Genomic DNA, 19,092 nt, shown 5'->3' on the forward strand with positions numbered 1-19,092 from the left:
CTCTGCATTGTACCTGGCACATGGTAAAAGAGTGTAGTTGTTCTCCTTGTCACCAGTGTGACAGTTATGTTGAGGTTAATCCTTGACTGAGCTCCATTCCAAAGCTAAGCAGGTTGGAGGAGACAGGAGAGAGCAAGCAAGCACAGTATGAGGGATGCTGCTTACTGTTTCTGCAGGACGTTATAGCAGGGGCTTTTCTTTTTCCTTAGTTTATACTTTGTTGTGAAATTTGGATGTTTACCTGGCTTCAGAATAAAGACACCCTGGGTTTTACAGCCCATGTAGGTAGTTAATATCCTGCGCCACCATCCCATTTTAGGTTTTAGAATATTGCTCCCATCTGACTTCTACACAGGTCTCCATTTCCATGGGATGTTGAGACCTCGTTTGAAACTCTATGTGGAAAGAGATGTGGCCTTTTGCTCAGCTTCCCATCCAGAGCCACCTTGGCTGGGAGGACCTTGATAGTTCTGGACTGATCCTATGACACAGTTGACAGCCAATCATGCTTGGGTAGCTCAGACCCCTCAGAGCAAGAAAACCAACCAGGAACTCTCAGAGTTAGCAGCTGCCTCACAGTCTTCTTTTTATTTCAATTTTATATCAGAAAAAAAGAAAGCATCATTGTACCTTCCTGTCCATAATCCTTACTGACCCACACCAACACCTGACAGAATTCTTAGTCAGAATCGAGCCCTGGGTGAATCTAGACCTGTGCATGCTTGTCCTGGGGAACCCGAGAAGCGTGTGCATGTGCGTGTCACCCCCCTTCCTGCAGAGCTCAGGGAAATGTACAGTGATGCTGGACTTTGGGGAAGGAAGTTGTCCCTAGCACCTGCTGATGAGAGATTTCTAGAACATACAGGTGTCTATTTCAATCATCTAACCCAAAGGTGATGTCCACTTCTCTGTATAGAAGGCAGCTGCAGATGCACAGACTTCTAGACCAAAATGTGGTCTGTCACTACCAACAGACCTCTGAAGTGCTTGTTGCGAGGTCCCAGGTTCCCTTGATGTCCACCTGGCAGGGTCCTCTGCCTCTGTTTTGGGAAATGAAAATATTGACAAAGCAACAGTTATCTTCTGATGACAAAAACGTTGAGAAAAGGCAAACCTTGAACAGTACCTTAAGCTATAATCAAAACAGATCAAACAACAACCAAAAGATCAGAATTACTACCGCTATTACTTCAGACTGCCAGGAGATGGGGCCGCATCTAGTTCTTCTACATTCTTTTGCAAACTCCAGATTTTGTAGGGGAAAACCTCTATTTCTTAAGCTCATGCTATGGGGAACGAGTTAGTGTAAACTGGTTTGCTCAACTTTGCCTTTGTGTCTTGCTTTTCTTTCGTATGAATATCACTGCATATTCATAGGAAATTATTAGACAGCTCCCCTCTCCCTCTTTTTCTTTTAAATACAAACGATGGCAACTTCTCAAGCTGGGCTTTGAAAACAAATGAAATAGAAGTCACAATCCTTCCACTAGGGTGTCACCTCCTCCAGTCTTTTACCCAGGAAAATCGAGGTGTAACAGCATTTTCTGTACACATTTGGCAGGGCCTTATTTTCAGCCTCTGAAAGTCTCAGAAGAAAGGAGAAACACCAGCCGACACAGTTATTATCCATCCCCAAGGACCCGGCCTGGGAGATCTCATTATCACCCCAGTCCACATCAGGAGGTAAAATAACAAAAGCTGGTGAAGCCGAGGCCATTGGTGAATGTGTTGAAGAGAAGGCAAGTTCTTTGAAGGATGAAAAGGAGGATGTGGGAAGCCGGGAAAAACAGGAGAAAAATACCCTGTTTTATTTTATTAAGTTTTATAATATACTGGATTCATCCTCTGAAATGTCCAACTGTGTGTGTGTGTGTGTGTGTGTGTGTGTGTGTGTGTGTGTGTTCTTCCATTAGTCAAGGTCTAATTTCCCCCTTCATTCAATTCCTTTGCCCCAGTTTAAAAAAAAAAAAAGAAAATGACTGGAGCCTGGCAGGATGGTGTACGCCTGTAATTCCAGTGATTCAAGAGGCTCAGGCAGGAGGATCACAAGTTCAAGACCAGCCTCAGCAACTTAGCAAGGCTTTAAGCAACTTAGCCCGACTATTTCTTACAAGGAAAAATAAAAGGGGCTGAGGATGTGGCTGAGTGGTTAAGCGCCCATGAGTTCAATCCCCAGTTCCAAAACAAACAAAATGATTGGAATCAAGGATGGTGATAATTTTCACAACAATATCAAGAGTTTCAAAAGCAAGTTCAGCAATTCTGAGTGAAATTACATAGTGGCTCCTGGAAATCAGCCTCAGGGAGCAGATTCTTTGAAATCCTGATCTGGTTCCTAATCAGGACATGGCACACAGAGAATCCTTGTTATCAAAAGGGAGCATCTTTCCATGGGTTTGATTGGATAGTTGGACCAGCCCTTCTCAGACAACTTGGTAGCACACGATACAGGGAATTTGCAGATTTTACTGTCTAGTTTTGTTCATGATTAAGGTTCGAAAGTACATAGTCCAGCTATGGCTAAATCATGCTTGGTTTGAATCATTCTCAGGAGAAATTGCTCTCTCTCTCTCCAATGGAATTAGCAGTTGGTTCATGTTTGTTTTGTTTTGTTTTGGATTTTTTTTTTTTTTGATGACACTCTAGTGTGGCTTAGAGTCAGTCAAGTTGTGGATTTCCACAGTTACGTGTAAGAGTGCACTGGCTAGAGACGCCATTTTCATGTATCTGATTTCCTGGGCTAGCTCAGGGAATGTTCTTTGGGACTCATTTCAATAGTAAGTTCTGACCACCAACATTGTGGTCTGTTGGCGAGGTCAGTGATATTTCAGGGAATGCTAAAGCCTTGGGTGGTCACATCTAGATAAATCCTCCTAAGCCCAGGTTTCTGCCAGCCTCCAAACAATCCAGTCAGAATGGCTAGGGCACTCACCAGTCACAGAGATTCCTATCAAAGCTCACCAATGACCTGAAGGCTGACCAACTGGCTAAGCTACCTTCAACTAACAATTCTTGAAAAATGTCATGCTTTGCCATTGACAATGTCTTCCCACCAAGCAGGCAAAGGGGCAGGGGTGGAGGATAGTCCATCTCCTAACCTTTCTCCCTAGATCCCTCCAAAGGCGGTGTACTTGTCATTCAACTGACCTGAACCCCCGTCTCGACTTTCCCCACCACTTCCTGGCCAGCTCTTATCTTTTCCTATAAAGTAGGGAAATCACGGTAGCTGTGGTCGGCACTGTGCATGACACCTGATAGGGATCCAGCACCCATGTCAGCCATTGCTCCCCTTCAACCTCACCTGCAGATGCAAGATGGGAAAACTGCAAGGGCTTTGTGAACAATCCATGTGATGATTTTCAAATTTTTTTAAACATAAACCCTTGGGAAAAAAAAATCCAAGACTAACATTTCTGAGGAAGTAGTGGGACCCGAAAGATGAGGGATCCTGCTCGGCCCTGGTTCCTCTCCCTCTGCCCTGGAGCACTCCTGAGAAGGTCTCCAAAACCCTAAGAATTCCAAGGTTTCCATTCCAACCGCCACTCATCAAACCCTAATCTACCTTTTGAAAGTCATGGGCTGAGAGAAGGAAAAAGACGCATGTGTCTGTAGATAGCTGTAGAAAGACCTAGTCAGACGGAAGGGTCTTTGTTACACATCCTTGAACTAGACCCTAGAGATGAAATATGTGGCTCTTCATCTACTCTTCTCTGAAGTGAGCATCAGCTGTATGATTTTACAGCAAGCAAAATATTTTGATTCAAAATTGTCTGAAACATTAAAGATGTTTGGTCACAGTTGATCCACTGTCCCCTGCGTTTATAAGCTGGCAGCTGGGACCAGCCATTGTCATGGAAACAATGACGAAGGTGTCCTCGGCTTAGAACCAAACATGTGGTCCCCACGACCTGATAGGATTCGGAAAGTGAAAATAATCCAAAAAAGGCTTATGGGTCAGGCTTCGTGAGGGACACCGTACCCTTGAAGGAAGCGTAGAGTATCCACAAGGGGACAGAAGAACAAAGGCCGTTCACTGCAGGCAAATCTTGTGGAAAGTTGAAGAAACAATGACTGCTCATTTAGTTGGGTAGGAATGAGGATTCTAGCAAAGAAGTCGAATGGATAACATTGGAAGGACTGGGAAAACAATGGATTCCACCAAACAGGACACTCCTGGAGACGCTCAGCAGGGAGAAGCTGATGGGTAGCATCACGTTCCAGGGAGATGAATCAAATTCTAAGTGGAGGGTGCCCTTAGGGGAGGAATCAGGGAAAGGAATTAGGAGGCAATTAGAGTAGATAGACATGACATCATGAGGGCCTGGCCCTGGGGGGTGGCATTGAGACCAGAAGGAGGGGGAGGGCGTGAGGAACTATGCAAAGGAAGAAACATACTTCAGTGACTCAGCGGATGGTGTGGGAGACAGAGGAGATGAGGATGAGTGCAAGAGGTGAGGCCTGGGTGGCCAGCTCCGGGGACGGAAGCTGGGCAGAGAAAAGCACTTCAGAGGAGCCAGCTGGGTTTGTGGCTGGTGCAGTTGGCAGGGATGGGAGGACGTGGGTAAACCTGGAGGGTGTGTTTAGTACTGTGGTTGAGGCTGGGGGCCCAGGAGAGCCACGGTTAGCTCTTCCCGTGGTTGTAAGGATGAACTCAGATAAGGAATCTAAATCACAGCACAGTGACTGATACTGAGTAAGGATATCCTCTCTCTTCTCTCTCTTTCTCTTTCTGTGCTGCCTCTGTCTCTCTCATCTGTGTATCTATTAATCTTGAAAGGATCACAGAATTCAAATCTAACACGGAACAAAGATAACTATATTGAAATCACTTGAGAGATGATAATTGAAGGTGTCTCTTTCCTGGAGAAGAAGAGCGGGAGACGACTAAGGTCTCTATGGTTGCCAAGGGTCCTACAGGGAAGTCGGCAAAGAGGGACACACTGTCGACCCATCCACAATTTACTACAGAGGTGTTGGGCTGCTATTCTCCATGGAGAGTTCTTGCTTAATGGAGAAGGACAGGCAGCAACACAGAGCTCCGGAGTCTGACCTGTCCTTCACCGCAGGCCAGGCAGGTCTGCAGGCACTGGGTCCTTTCTTCTGGATCCCAGACTCTGGTCTGAGCCTCTGCCTGAGGTCTTACCATGCAAATGTAATAAAAGGCAAAGTAGACCAAACTCAAGAGCAGAGCTGACCCCCCCCAACACCATTGCTCTAGAAGCCAATGCCCATATTATTATAACTGCCATTCAGAGTTAAAGAGAGAAAGAAGGAGAGAGAGGAAGGAAGAAACCAGGAGGGAAGGGAGGGAGAAGAGTGTGATTTTATGATCAGCTCTCTCATGTGCTTACAAGAGCTCTCCTGTACCCCAGCGACTTTGCCCAATTATGTCCTTCCTGTGAGCAGCTCAGAGCCACCATCCCGGCAGGGTGTGCGGATGGTGCAAGAAGCAATGTTCACCTCGTGCTATCCACAAGCCACAGAGGGGTGGAAGTGAATAGTTCAGAGACACAGAAGAGCAGCGTGTGGACAGGAAGAGAACGTGGGCAGGGATGATAAGCATGGGGAACAGAAAGTGGAAGGGGACCAGGGTGCACCCAAAGACAAAGAGAGGATGGGAACAGGGCAGCAGGGGCTGGAGAAGCACAGTTGCTCCAGGGGGCCACCTCTGCCACTTAGGTGAAGTAAGCGTCACTCAGGATCGACGCTGGGTGGACATCTGTCTAAAGCCCCAAGGCTCCAAGTGGTGCTCTTGGAACCACCATCTTGATTCAAAATTTGGGTGACCCCAGGAAAAAATGATTTGGCATGAGCACCGTATGCCAAGACAGCTGGACACCAGATTAGAAGCTCCAGGCATTCCCTCCTCACCACTAATCATCTCTGGAGCAGACCCCTGTGTGGGGCCAAGGACATCATCATCCATCACCACAAGCAAACAGCAGTTATTATGGTGTTTGCTATAAAATGACCTTGTAACAAAAAATGATAACAGAAAATAACTCCTATTGGTTTTGTTTCTAGCAATAAAAAATTGCTAAAGCCCCTGGCATATGATTTAGAGCTTGATATTTTTTTTCCCCCATGGCTTGATTCAAAGTTTACCTCTCAGGACATAACATTTAAAACCCTAAGCACCTGGAGGTTTGGTCCAGGAGGAAGGGTCCCACTGTGATGCAGAAAATCAGCTTCTGATGCCTGCCCCACCTTTCCTACTTTGTGACCTTAAGCCTGTAACAGCTTCTCTGAGCCACAGTTTTCTCCATAATAAGTGGAATGGAAGATATGTCTCCTGGATCTTGCCCAGGCTTGTGGTGAGAAGCAAAAGAAATAAAAGGCAGAGTGTGATCTGGAACATAAATGAACTGGTTAGAAACACACAGAATATATTCGACCACTTGTTCCTACATCACTCATTAAACTCTGCTAGTTCTTAGTAGCAGTCGGTGCTGCAGCCAACCTTCCATCTGAAAGACCACTTTGGGCAAATGCTCTCAATAACGTGTGTAGTTAGTAACAGATTCAAACGTGTTCCTTCGAGATCTAATAATTTATGCTGAAAAAAAAAATTAGGAACTTTGAAACAACAAAGGTTTATTTCTTGTTCTCATTGCATGCTTATCACTGGTTTCCACTCCTGCCAATCACCTGGGGCTGGAACCAATGGAGGCCCCCCTGTCCCCAGGCTGGTCACCACACCTGAGGAATGCTGTTCTAGGGTTCTCATGTCTGTAATTGAGTGCCCAACCAGAAGTGACAACTCTCACTTCCACGCAACAATTTATTGGCCACAGAACTGACCAGGGAAGATCATGCTACCTGGAAATCAGAGAAATGGAAGCCTTTGGAGGGCAGCATTGTTAGGAACCACCCTGTATCCATCCATAGAGATTCAACATTGGACACAGGTGGTGTCGACAGAGGCATCGTCTGTCTGCATTGTATAACGAGCGTTCACTGAGCACCTCCTAGCCATCGGAAACAGCGCCCAGCACAGGGGATGCAAACCTCAGACAAGTTCCGTGTCCTCAGGTGACACACTAGAAATACCCACTGGACATTTCTGTGCACCTCAACCAGCCACTTCATACGGTCCGAGGGCAGAGGAATGCATTCCTGGAGGTGGCGGGTCCTACTGGAGCAGTTGTCAATAGAGACTGGGGATGAAAGGGGTTCTGGGAGATACGGGCAGCACAAAGCAAGGTGCAGCCTCCTCCAGCGGGGACTTGGTGCTGGAGCATCAGATGGGAGCCAGGATGGTCAGAAAGAGAGTCTGCATGAAAAGAGGACCCATCAGGAGATGGGGACAGCAAGGGGTTGGGGGAGAGACCTGCTATTGGACAGTAAAGGGGACAGAGGCAAAGAGCTAGGCAAAAGAACCCTGGAATGCTGGCCTTCAGCTCTGAGCTCCCCAGAAACAGGGTGTAGCATGCTTGTGGGAGGGAGCCTGCTGCTGTGTCCACCTGCCTGGAAGCCACACTGAAGCCAGTTACCTGGACATGCGATTTGCCCTGTGCAAGATTTAGTTTCTCCGTCTTGGAAATAGGAACAATGGACAACGCACTCGCATGTCTGAGATTCACCGAATTAGTATGTACAGAGAACGCTGGCCGTGGACGCTGGAGTCTGGCCAGGATTGCGGAAGTATGGACCCTGTTCGCAGTGGGGGGGTTCCCGCCTCTCCCAGCCAGGCCCAGCCTGCTCTGCCAGCTGAAGTGTCAACATGGGCGGCTCCTGACTGAAGTCCAGGCCGACAAAGGACACTGTGCACCCAGGGGACCTGAGCAGGGTCCCCTCTGTTTGCCTCCCAGAGGCCCTCCGTTTCTGGAAGCAGCTGGTGGAGGGTAGGCGGGCTCTGAGCCGCAGGCAGGCTGTTTTCTGCTGACTCACCTGCTGGGCTCTGGCTGATATGCGAGGCCCTAGCCCAAGGAGCCCGCTCCCAGAGCTGTTCTGTTTTGGGGGTGGGCCGGGGAGGGTGGTAGTCTTTTCTTTTATAAGGGTGATCAAAAGCCTCCAGTGAAACAATAGAGGTTGTTTTATGGGTTTGGTGGGCTGTGTGCCAGCGCTTGGCCTGCCAAAGCATGCCAGCAGAGGAGGGACTCTTGTCTCTGGGCTCCTTGCCATGAATTTGCATCAGCCCTCCATAGAAGGAGGCAGCAGCCTGGGAGGGCTTGGGTTCCCATCTGATTTTTTACATCGGAGAAATGATGTACCTTCAGTGGAGATTTGGAGACTCACAGCTTCCACAACTATGCACACTGGGTAATAATGCTTGCTGGCTTCTCAAAGCAGTTGGTATGTGCCAAGCTCCTCTCCAGGACTTCAAAGCACCCTCTCATCCAGTCCTTACCAAGTGGTAAACTAGGTTCTCTTCTTATTCCTGTCTCACCTATGAGGAGAGCAACTCTTAGAGAGGTTAAGTTGCTGGCATGAGGTCACACAGTGGTAGGTGGTAGAGAAGACAGCCTGATGCCAGGACCCATATCCTGAGGGGTATGGTTTCCAGAGGGCTGAGAGGACTCATGGGAAGTGTGCATCAGCAAGTCTTACGTACAGCAGGTGTGCAAGAAATGACCTCCATTGCTGTTATTGCTACTAACTAATCCTTTGAACAAACAGACAACAGCCGTGAACAACCTCACTACGTTGTCTTGCGAAGCTGGTTTTATTCATGGAGGGCAGGAGAGCAGAGACCCCAGGGACGTGGACACACTCTGCCCTCCTACTTTGCCCTGGTTCTATGTGCTTCTGGACTATCTCAGGCTGACGTTGTTTGCAAGCCAAATGACCTTCAGTCTCTATATCCTCATTTCATGGTTTAGGACTCAAGTGTGTAGGTCGTAGAAATTTCACAAATTCCAGACAGGCTTACAGCATTTAAAGTGCAGCTAACAAATATGTAACGCCTGCCTTTTTTTTTTTTTTTTTTTTTTTTTTAACCTCCGTGTGGGTCAGAGACGATTCTCAGGGAGCAAGAACTTTGCTAAAGCAACCGGGATCTGGGCCAATTTGCTCGCCAGCTTGTGACCCGATAATACCAAAGCTGCTCAGGGTGCTTTGGAGGGTGTCCTGGGAGAGAGCTTTTCTCTTCTGCCTGTCTCTCCTCCCAGCCCATGAGAAACTGGCCTTGGCTGCTGACACCCACTGCACTTTCTTCACTTGGTTACCGTCACAATCAAATTACAGAGCAAGCAGGTGCTGATGAGGCCTGTCACTACACAAAATTAATTTTAATTTTTTTTTTTTAAAAAGGAAGTGACCCAGTTTCCTGAGGCTTGTCCCTCCGGGGGGCTCTGAGCATGCCCTTCCCCCTGCAGTGCATCAGAGAGTGATGTCAGTTCACTCTGCAAGCCACAGAGAGAGAGAGAGAGAGACTCGGGCTGGCGAGATCTGCAGTGAGCAGCCTGGGAGCTCAGTGCCATTTGGGCTCCTGTCCCCACTACCGTCGAGACCATTAATCTTCAACCTACGGTGGAGCCTTCTTAGGGCTCTGAGTTTTCTTGTTGTGTTTTGTTCAGCAAGGCGTTCAAGATTCCTTCACAGAAATCTGTGGTGGGGCCGGGAAATGCTGTGTGAGCTATGTCCTCGTGAAGTCACCATCTGGCCAATATTCATCTTGCTTAACGAAATACCAAGGATGTCCTTCAGCACAGATGCTGCAGGGCCAGAACCCAGCACACAAGTGACCGCAGCCATAAACCAACATGCAATCAAGTGTAATTAACGCACCTGGTGCCCGCGCCGGCGTTCCAATCCCTGGCTCCAAGTGGGATGGCTTCATTTTTCATATGTGGCTTTTGTTGTTTTCCTCTTAGGGTCGGGGGAGAGGTTTGCCGCTTCAATCAGCCCCAGTATCTCCTGTAGTAAATAAGCCACCGTCGAGTCACGGGGGCTGGTGCAAATAGGAGTGTTTGTGCGCGGTCGAGAGGCTGCATCACGCGCAAACAGTACAATACTGAGCGGCTTTCCCTGTTGTGAAAGGGCCATTGTCCCAGGCGTGTGGAATCTGCCCTGCTGTTGGTGCCCGCAGGATCCAGACCCACTACTGCCCTACATGGGCTTGTGCACCAGATGGAAGAGCAAAGGCATCCCAAGCTTAGAAAAATAAAAGACAGAAGCTCCAAGCAGTCCACCCTGATTCCACTGTCAACAGAATTCCCCAGCCTCCCTCCTTCCCTTCCAGGCCTGCTCTGACTTTGCCGGGGTTTTGAAATGGTGATGGGGAAGGTGAAGTGTCTTGCCTCTGTGAAATGGAAAGTCGCAGGCTCTCTCTTTGGACAGCAATCAGCAAAGGTTAGCACACAGGGTCAGGGTGGCGGGCAGAAGTTTCAGAAGGGCCAGAGTAACCGTGATGTCTCTGACCCCCAGAGCCCACTTATAGTCCGAGGGCCATGCAAGGAGTGGAGCAAGGGAGTCAGGCAAAGCCTGAACCTGGGGTTCAGGGACATAGGGAAAGAGACGCGGTCTCCTTTGCAGTGTTCCTGCTCTGTCCAGAGCAGGGGCATGCTGCTCCCATGGTGACCTTGCACAATCTGGGGGCATATGGAACTCTGGGCTCATCCTCTTGTGTCACTTGTACACTATTTAGAAATTGCAAAATTGCAGGCAGCAATTAAAGGTTTCAAAGGCCCTTGAGTGTCGTTAGGGGCTTGTCACTGCCTTTCTCTGAGCTCCAGGATGAATGACTCCCAATTGTCTCCTATCAAATTAAAGCTCCTTATCATAGGCTGTAGCATCCTCTGCTAATTGGCTCCTGCTTACCCAATTCATCTTTTATTCCAAAGCACCTTGTCCCATGTCTGGGAGCCATCTCCGGAGCCTTCTAATTGCCAGCACTCTTCAAATCAATTCTATTCAACAGATGTGCCTTGCATTTCTTCTCCAGTGTCAGGCCCTGATACAGGGGGTGGCAGGAAGGTATATGAGCCAGAGGACTCAGGCATTACGGTATAGGGCAGCTTTCGGTAGCGCCTGGGAGTGGAAGGCAGTAGTTTGAGCCTTGGTCTAAATGTAGGTGCTGAATCATCTCAGGCAAGTTACTTAAACCCTCTGAGCCTTGGTTTGAGAAGCCTGGAGATAAAATGAGATATTTATGCAGAACTACTGTAAGAATTTAATGTGGATTTCATTCATCTCTTGTCTCTCATCTGCTAATCTCTATATATCTCATTTATAAATGTTTCACACACGCACATACACACACACACACACACACATACACACACATCCCTGAAGATCTGTCATCATTTTCACTGGCTCCAGATGGGGCATGAAAGAGCAATGGTCACCTCTGCCTGCAGAAATCTGCAAAGCCTTCCTAGAAGGGAAGAGACTGGAGCCAAGTTTTTCTTCTTTGGTAGACCTGAGAGTGGGGGACGTTGAAGGTGGCTCTAGAGAGGCCGTGGGTGGGGGTGCACATCCCCCAGGCCCACCTCATCTGACTTCAAGATAAGCCTCCACCTGTGGTGCTGGGCCATGCTGTCCTCCATGCTTCTCAAACTCTCCTTTTCTGTTCTACTTTACCTTCCAAGTTCAAGTGAGCCCCGAGCACCCCTCAGGGCTGGCCAAACATCCTATGTCACCTGTCTGTGTTCGGCTGGGAAAGTCTTCCAGGATGGGCGCCTCCACCTGGGATTTCCCCACAGCCAACATTTCAACAGCCCTTTGCCTACAAGAGCGCTGTTGCTTCTCAGCAGGCTTAATTAGCGGATGGGGAAGAGGACAGGGAGGAAGAGGCTCGGGGTGGGGAGCAGAGGACCTCTTGTTCTCAAGCAGATGCAGAGGGAGAGGTGCAGCCTAAAGAGAACCTTTATTTCCCCAAGTGAAAGAGCCCATCGGGTTTATACTGGTGTGTTCGCCTGGAAGGGCCTGGAGTCCCTATAGCTGCCCACCTTCCCTCTCCTTCCCAGGTAAATGAAGCCCCAGTGGGGGCCCTTTTCATCAGCCACAGGGTGCTGATGTCACCTCTGGGCCCCCTTTATCAGAAGGTGGGTACATGGTGGTAACCTGCACAGCTCCCGTGAGAAGCCTCAGAAAACCCTGGAAGGAGAATCTCTGCTCAGAGAGATTGACACTCTCCCAGGTTTCCCTGCCAGTAAGTGACTGAGCTGGGATCACACTGAGACTTTTCTGACACCAACTCCATGCTCTGTCCACCAGCCCAACCAAAAAGGACGTCCATCCTGCTCCCAACTCGGAGCACCACGATGTCACTAGAGAAAAGCATGGGACCAGGAACGACGTGGGGAACAACCCCAGGGTTGGAGCTTTCAAGATTCAAACTTGAAAAGTGAAGGGCAGAGTCACCACAGAGGGCTGGGGGTGCAGGGGTGACCCCTTGTGTGGTGGGTGTGTGCTGTGTGGGGTTAGAATTGGGAGTCTAGACCACCAGGGAGAAGAAACAGGGGTGTTGGAGAGAAGGTGTGACTGCGATTAGCATCATTCAGAATGTACTTAGGAGCATGAGCAAGCACAGATCTGTGAGCGTATAGAGGAGAAAGAGGAGCAGGGCTCCCGACTAGCATGACGTGTTCTGTGCCTTTACTTACATCCGGGGTGTCCGGGAGGCACCTGGGCTCCACCAGTTTTAATCTACAAAGTCTGGCTGTTAACACCCACACCAGTGTCTCCATTGTCCCTGCTCCATGCAGAATTGCCCAGGGCAGGGCTGCTAGGTGTTTCCCTCTCTCCTGAAGCCTCTTTCTCCTCTTCCTCCTCCTCTTCCCTGTCTTTGCATGGCGGGGGGACCTCCATCAGAACGTAGGGGAGCCCTGCCTGCCCTCTTTCTGCAGCCTGCAGCAATACTGTTGGGTCTTCCAACTTAAACCTTCAGACTCTTCCCAGAGGGAAGAGGGATCTCCAGAGGGATCTCCCCACAGGTAAAGACTGCCCATTTTAACTTTTCCACCTGTCTCTTCGTATAACTTCACAGGGGCATTATCCCCACAGAATCCTGTCCGTTTATTTCCTTGGTATTAATGAATAGTTCCTCCCCACAAAGGGCGAGAGGAGGAGGAAAAAGTTGTTGACAGACAAAGGACAATTATGAAAAGCCTTGAAATGGGGAGACATGTGACTCCTCCTCCATGAAGCTATCCCTGGCTTCCCCAGGCTGAGTGGACAGGGGTCACACTTGGCCACAAGCTCAGCTGGTGCACCTGCAGGGTTGGGTGTGATTGATTTGTTTGTGTTCCTCTCAATGGACTCTGAGCTCACAGGACTGGCCCCCTCCTTATTCATGTTCCATGAAGATGCGTAGTAGGGCCTCTGTAAGCACTGGGTGAGTTGGACACATAATATAAGGTATGGTAGTCTCATAAGAGTGTTGCCTTAGGGCTTAGGCATTTCACATCCAGCAGTGTGGACCCTCCATTAGCGTGCCTAGGTGGGAATTCACCCTCTCCTACTCAGCCTCATGACTTCAGACAATTCTGAAGGATCTCCCTAATTCTTAGTTTCTACAACTATAAGACATAGGCAACAATGATACATACTTCATAAAGTTGTGGTACACATCAGATGAGATTATTCATGTAAATAGTCCCGGGCCTCTACTAAATGCACAACAAAGTTCAGCTAAGAGAGAGAGAGAGAGAGAGAGAGAGAGAGAGAGAGAGAGAGAGAGAGCGCTTTGTATCACGATTAAGGACATGGATGAGGCTAGATTTGAACTGACCTTGGTGGGCAGGGGGAGATAGTATGGGACCACGATGTGTTGTATGAGTCAGATTTTCATCACCACAACAAAATATTGAGAAAATCAACTTAAAAATAGGAAAAGTTTGTTTGGACTCATAGCTTTAGAGGTTTCAGGTCCTAAGCAGTTGGCCCCAGTGCTTTGGGGTGTGTGGTGAGGCAGTAACTACACCACGGCAGGAGCCCGTGGTGGAGGAAGAAGCTCATTTCGTGGCAGCCACAAGGCAAAGGGAGAGAAACGCTCCTTCAGGCTCCGCCACCTCCCCAAAGCACCTGCTGGACAAAGACTTCAACCCATGGCCCTTTGGGGGACATTCAAGATGCAAATTGTAGCTCATAACTGGTGTTTGTAGGATTTCAGTGTCTGGATGCTCTGCAAACTGCAGTCATGTCCTGTTTATAAAAACTGCCACCTCCGCCAAGAGAGCTCCCTTGACTATACAGTGCTGCTGGCCAGGCACTGTCCCAAGAGGCTGTGTCCTGGCCTTCCTCCATGGGCTTCCCCAGGGCTGCAGTGGCTCCACAGGACAATGTCTTCCACACACGATAGCCTCACCCCTCAGAACTTGTTTCCTTTTGCAAAACAGGGAGCACATAGAGTCCTGTGCTCTGTGTGACCTTTGGAGTGAGCATGCGTTTGTGACAAGTGCAAGGTCGCCCTCCAGGCCCTCCATTTGCCATCTTGATGACCTGCCCCCTCCTAGTCCCGCTCCAAGGTAGACTTCATTAAATCCAATAATTAGTTTCCATTTGAGAAACGTGTAGGGCACCAGTCGGCCCTGGGAATGCAGAAGTAAAACAGAAACGGTTCTGTCCTGAAACTTCTCTCTTGAACAGAGGAATCCCAAACATCAATGAAAATGACCAAAAGCAGCCCTCCCAACACTCGCGCAGCCGCCTTGGGCACTTTCTAAGTACAAAGCATCAGCTTCATGAATCATTCAAACAATATTGCATCAGAGAACTGTGCCCAGGGCCACCCAACCACTGAAGGCCCAGTCAGAATTCAAACCCTGTCCCCCACCTTGAAACTGTCCTTCTGCAAACTAGTCCTATCTTGGTCACACTCTTCTCTCCTGCCTCCCTGCCTCTCTCCACCCACACTGTGGCTACCCACACTGTGGCCACCCAGGCCAGGGCCCCCATTTCCAACAGATGACTCAAATCCCCAGAGCCCTGGGCTCCCTGCAATTCTCTTGTTAATTCTCAAACCTCCCCCAACCATGGTCGCTGGAGTGAGACTTCTCAAATGCAGATGTCATCATGTCAGTGCTACTGAAGACTCTTCAGTGGCCTTCCGAGGGCACAAGGAAAGGTCTAAGTTCCTTGATGTGCACCCAGAGCCCTCTCCCACCTTCCTGGGGAACCTTCTCCCGTGCCTCCCTGCCCCCTCCAGTTGAGAACACGAAACTGAAGTCAGCGCCCACCATGACCACTTCCTTGGGTCTCTGCTGGGTTTCTGCTTTCTCCCTCATCCTTCTGGGGAAATCCTGCTCATGTCTCCTCTTACAGGAATTTCCTCGGAGACACCATGTGCTCCGTGAGCCAACCCACCCTGCGACTTCCTGTCTACTCTAACTGCTAGTTATATTAGGAGGCAGAGGAGCTGGTGAACGAGAAAACCAGGGTGTCCCTGACCCGAGGTGGGGTACAGGGAGGGTCCTTTAACTCTGTCCTTGGTTGTGGTCTTGGGGAACACAGCTCACATTTGGTATTAGAGCTGGATTTTGAGGAAGAATTGGATTACATTTAGGTCATCAGGCCCTGGATTCCCAGCTGTCACCAAGGAGAGTGTCAATATTGAAGCCTGTGGAGTAGGACGGAAAGTCCTCTAAATAAACCACAATGGCCGGGTCTTTTGTCGCCAGCTGGTGGCAACCCACCAGGTGTCCTGCAGCACACTGACATTGTCAGAGATCTGGAACGCACGGCAAGTATGGGTGAATTTGATATTTACCAAGGTTCATTCTCTCTAGAAATATCACGTTCCGTCCATCAAGGAAGGGACCGTGACTGTTGACGTGATTACTTTACTGACCAGGGACATCTTCTGTTGCCATCAGAAAACAAACGCCAACCCTCTGACTTTGCCTTGAGCAGCCCTACGACTCTCCTAAAAGGACACTCTCAGGGCTGTTTGTCTCTGGGCCACCAGAAGCAGGTTCCGTGAGCCCCACCTCTGCCATCAGTCACAAAGGGAACACAGACACACAGTCACCCCAGTAGACATCACACTCTGTCTTTTAGGAGCCTCTGTCTGATTGCTGGATCTGACTTCTGTTTGGTTCTATCTAACTTTAAACATGCCAAAAAAGGAAGACCTCCTTCCCGGGAAGTTGGTTCTGTATTTATGCACATTCATATTTAAATTTTATTGCAATCCATCTTTCAGACATTTTTTCCCCTTTTAAAATTCTGACAACATATCTCCTATTCCAACCCCTTCATCTGCGTCCACGTGAGCCCCGACTGGCCTTGTTCATGGATTCTGAAGACACACAGGCTATAATTGTATCTTTTGTCTCCAACACGTTCCCCCCCCCCCCAACCCAGGTCTGACTTTCTTTTTGTTAATGTCAACCCTTCTATTCTCTCACTTTATTTACAGTGCTTCTGCCCTTTTTAGAACGTGGGGCTTGCTAGAAGGGTTATTAATTCCCTGCCGCTAAGGCTGGACTAGGCCATCTGTCACGGATGCTCACCTGATAAGACAACTTTAACAGCAACCAGCACTTAAGAAGGGCTTTGTACTCGCTGGTCTCTGCATGTGATTCTTGATCCAAATTCATTGTCTTGTTTAAGGCTTGGTATTTCTATTGTTCCCAGCTCACAGGTCTGAGAAGGAGGCTCAGAGAGGTTGATTGACACGTTCAAGGTCCAAGGTCCGTCAGGGAAGGGCAGCATTTGCCTGCGTGTGACCCAACATTTAGTGCTCGGCACAACATTTTATCTCGTGCTTTTGTTGATGACTGTTTTTATTTCTCCTTCTTTAGAATATCCACAATAAATCAAAGATGACAATTAGTACAGAAAAATTAGCGCTGGGAGTCCAACACTCCTGGACATCCTGCGATTTTTCTCACTCCTCCTTTAAGGTCTCCCACTAGAGGTGAAATCTCATTTCCTTGTTTCAATCCGTTCAAATTCATTTTTAGAAGTTACAATTTGACAAGCATCTCCAACGACACACTGAAGTGGAGTCTGGGACTGCAGACGCCTAGCAGGTCTGCCACAGTCTCTGTTCCTCTCTGTTTTCCTGGCGTGATTGTCCTTAAAAACCAGCCTCGTCTGGGAATAGTGTGCATTTGTTAATTACCTTTGCGGAGCCAGCAGATGGTGCAGAAGGCACTGCAGTGTCGGAGGACCTAAGCCAAAAGAGAGAGGGAGAGAGGGTGGCATCTGTTTATTTGTTTAATTTCTTTGCGAGGAAAATGGTGGGTATAAAAATAAAGCCAGTCATCAGTAGGCATTTTAAAATGAGGAATGCTTTCACCAGTGGTTTAAAATAAAATCCCCTTTCTGCCTCTAAAGCCTTGGCCATCCACAGCAGTATCTGAAACCCAGAACTGGCCATGTTGAACTCAGTGCAGGTCCATTAGCCAGTCTTGGATCCTGGGCAAGTTTTTCTGTCAGATGCAAATGAAGCTGCTCCATCACAGGTATGGCACCCCCCCACCCCAAGAAGTTCCCACATACAGGCCACCTGCCACCTCCTTCTCCTTAAGCCAGTGGCCAGGTCAGGTTAAATTAACAGAGGATAGTGGCCTCTCCACAAGTTTGGTGGTAGATGTCCAAAATGTAAACCTACACTACCATCCTTAGAGTCAGAGAACATTCCAGAATATTAAGCTCACCCAAATAGAAATAACTCATTTCAGAGAGTAAGAGTCTGGCACCCAAAGCGGCTGAAGCCTTTACTGCTGTCACTGAGCTATTCAGTGGCTGTCCTAGCCTACAAGGAGCTGCTGTAACAGAGTGCCTGAGACTTGATAAAGAAACAGCATTTGTTTCTTACAGTTCTGGAGGAGGAGCTAGCGGTCTGTGAGCTTGGCCACCGCCTGTGGGGAGAGCTCTTCTGGTGCACCCTAATGTGGCAGTAGGACAAGCCACACATGTATAGGAGAGCACGAGAGGCCTGCTGGTCTCAGGCCACACTCTAGATAATGGGATTCATCCACACAAGAGGAGGAGCCCTGGGGACCCTAGCAGCTCCCAGCAGGCCCCTACATGGTCGTGCTGGGGATTGAGTTTCCAATGCATACACTTCAACATCCAGGCCACAGAAGTGGCTCATATAGAATTAGGATTAGGCTCCGGGGCTCAGCTTGCTCCCAGACCCCCACTCATCAGGAAAGCAGAAGAAGGAGAGGGACAGGGCTGTCAGGAGGGCGGAGTGGCCAAGCCTGCACAGGTGGCAGCCACCTGACTCAAGAGACAATGACCTGGAATGACTGACATCAGGTGTGGGAGGTTCGAGAGAGGGTGTTGGGCATGGCTGCGGGCCTGTGGTCACGGAAGCGGCACCAAGGAAGGTGAGTGGGAAGTGCCCTGGCTGGGTCAGCACCTGCTGGGGGCAGGTGGGCTAGGCAGGGAGAGGACGGGGCAGGGACACACCCAGGGCCCAGGTGAGAAGCTCTGAGCCAGTATGGTGGGGGGCAAGTGCAGAGGCTCTTCTCTGCTCAAGGTCACCCATGACCTTGGGCTCCCAGACCCAGTGGTACCTTTTCTGACCCCACCTTCCTCCACAGTCAATCACCAGCTTCTTCAGAGACTTTCTCTTCTCAGCTCCCAGGGCCCTGCCCTCCTCTGGTTGCCCTCCTTCCTTGGTGGCCAGGCAGGCCCTGTCCACTGGTTCATCTTCCTCCGTGGTGTCCCTGAACAGGGGTGTCCACAGGCGTCTCTTCCTGGACTCCTCCTCTTCATCTGACTCTTCCCAGACGTCACCAATGGAGCAGTAATCCCCAGTCTTACGTCCGTCCCCAGCACTGATCTCCACCTTCCTGTGTGGACACACAGAGCCGATGGCTCATCCTCTGTAATCGTCACCACCTGTGGAGCACAGAGGTAGCAACTCAGAAGGCTCCGCTCAGGTCACACGTCAGCTCCACAGATGGTAGTTTCCACTGTGTCCTCGCATGGCACAGGGGCTAGCTCGCCAAAGGCTCTTTTCATTAAGGGCATGAGTTCCATTGGCGAGTGCTCTGCCATCTTGACCTAACCAGCCCCCAGAGACTCTCTGCCAAAACTATGGCCTTGGAGTTAGGTTGCCACCGATTAACTTGGGGCACACAGAGACGGAGGTCACAGCAATGATCATTCCAATTCACATTCCCGCTAGCAGTGTGCCTGAGTTCTTCCTGTTTCACACCTTTGTCAACACTTGGCATGGTCAGAATT

At 49.3% G+C, this 19,092-nt stretch overlaps 1 long non-coding RNA gene across 1 annotated transcript; it reads right to left on the reverse strand.

The window, feature by feature from the left end:
• Positions 1-971: 971 nt before the first annotated feature.
• LOC113193395 (uncharacterized) lies at positions 972-18,671 on the reverse strand. The gene is made up of 3 exons (XR_003302136.1): positions 18,417-18,671; positions 16,398-17,060; positions 972-1,040 (listed from the first exon to the last, which is right to left on the reverse strand). It is a non-coding gene; the product is annotated as an uncharacterized LOC113193395 (long non-coding RNA).
• Between the last annotated feature and the right edge of the window lie 421 nt (positions 18,672-19,092).

The sequence above is a fragment of the Urocitellus parryii genome, chromosome 10 (genome assembly GCF_045843805.1).
Source record: "Urocitellus parryii isolate mUroPar1 chromosome 10, mUroPar1.hap1, whole genome shotgun sequence".
Lineage (NCBI taxonomy): Eukaryota > Metazoa > Chordata > Mammalia > Rodentia > Sciuridae > Urocitellus > Urocitellus parryii.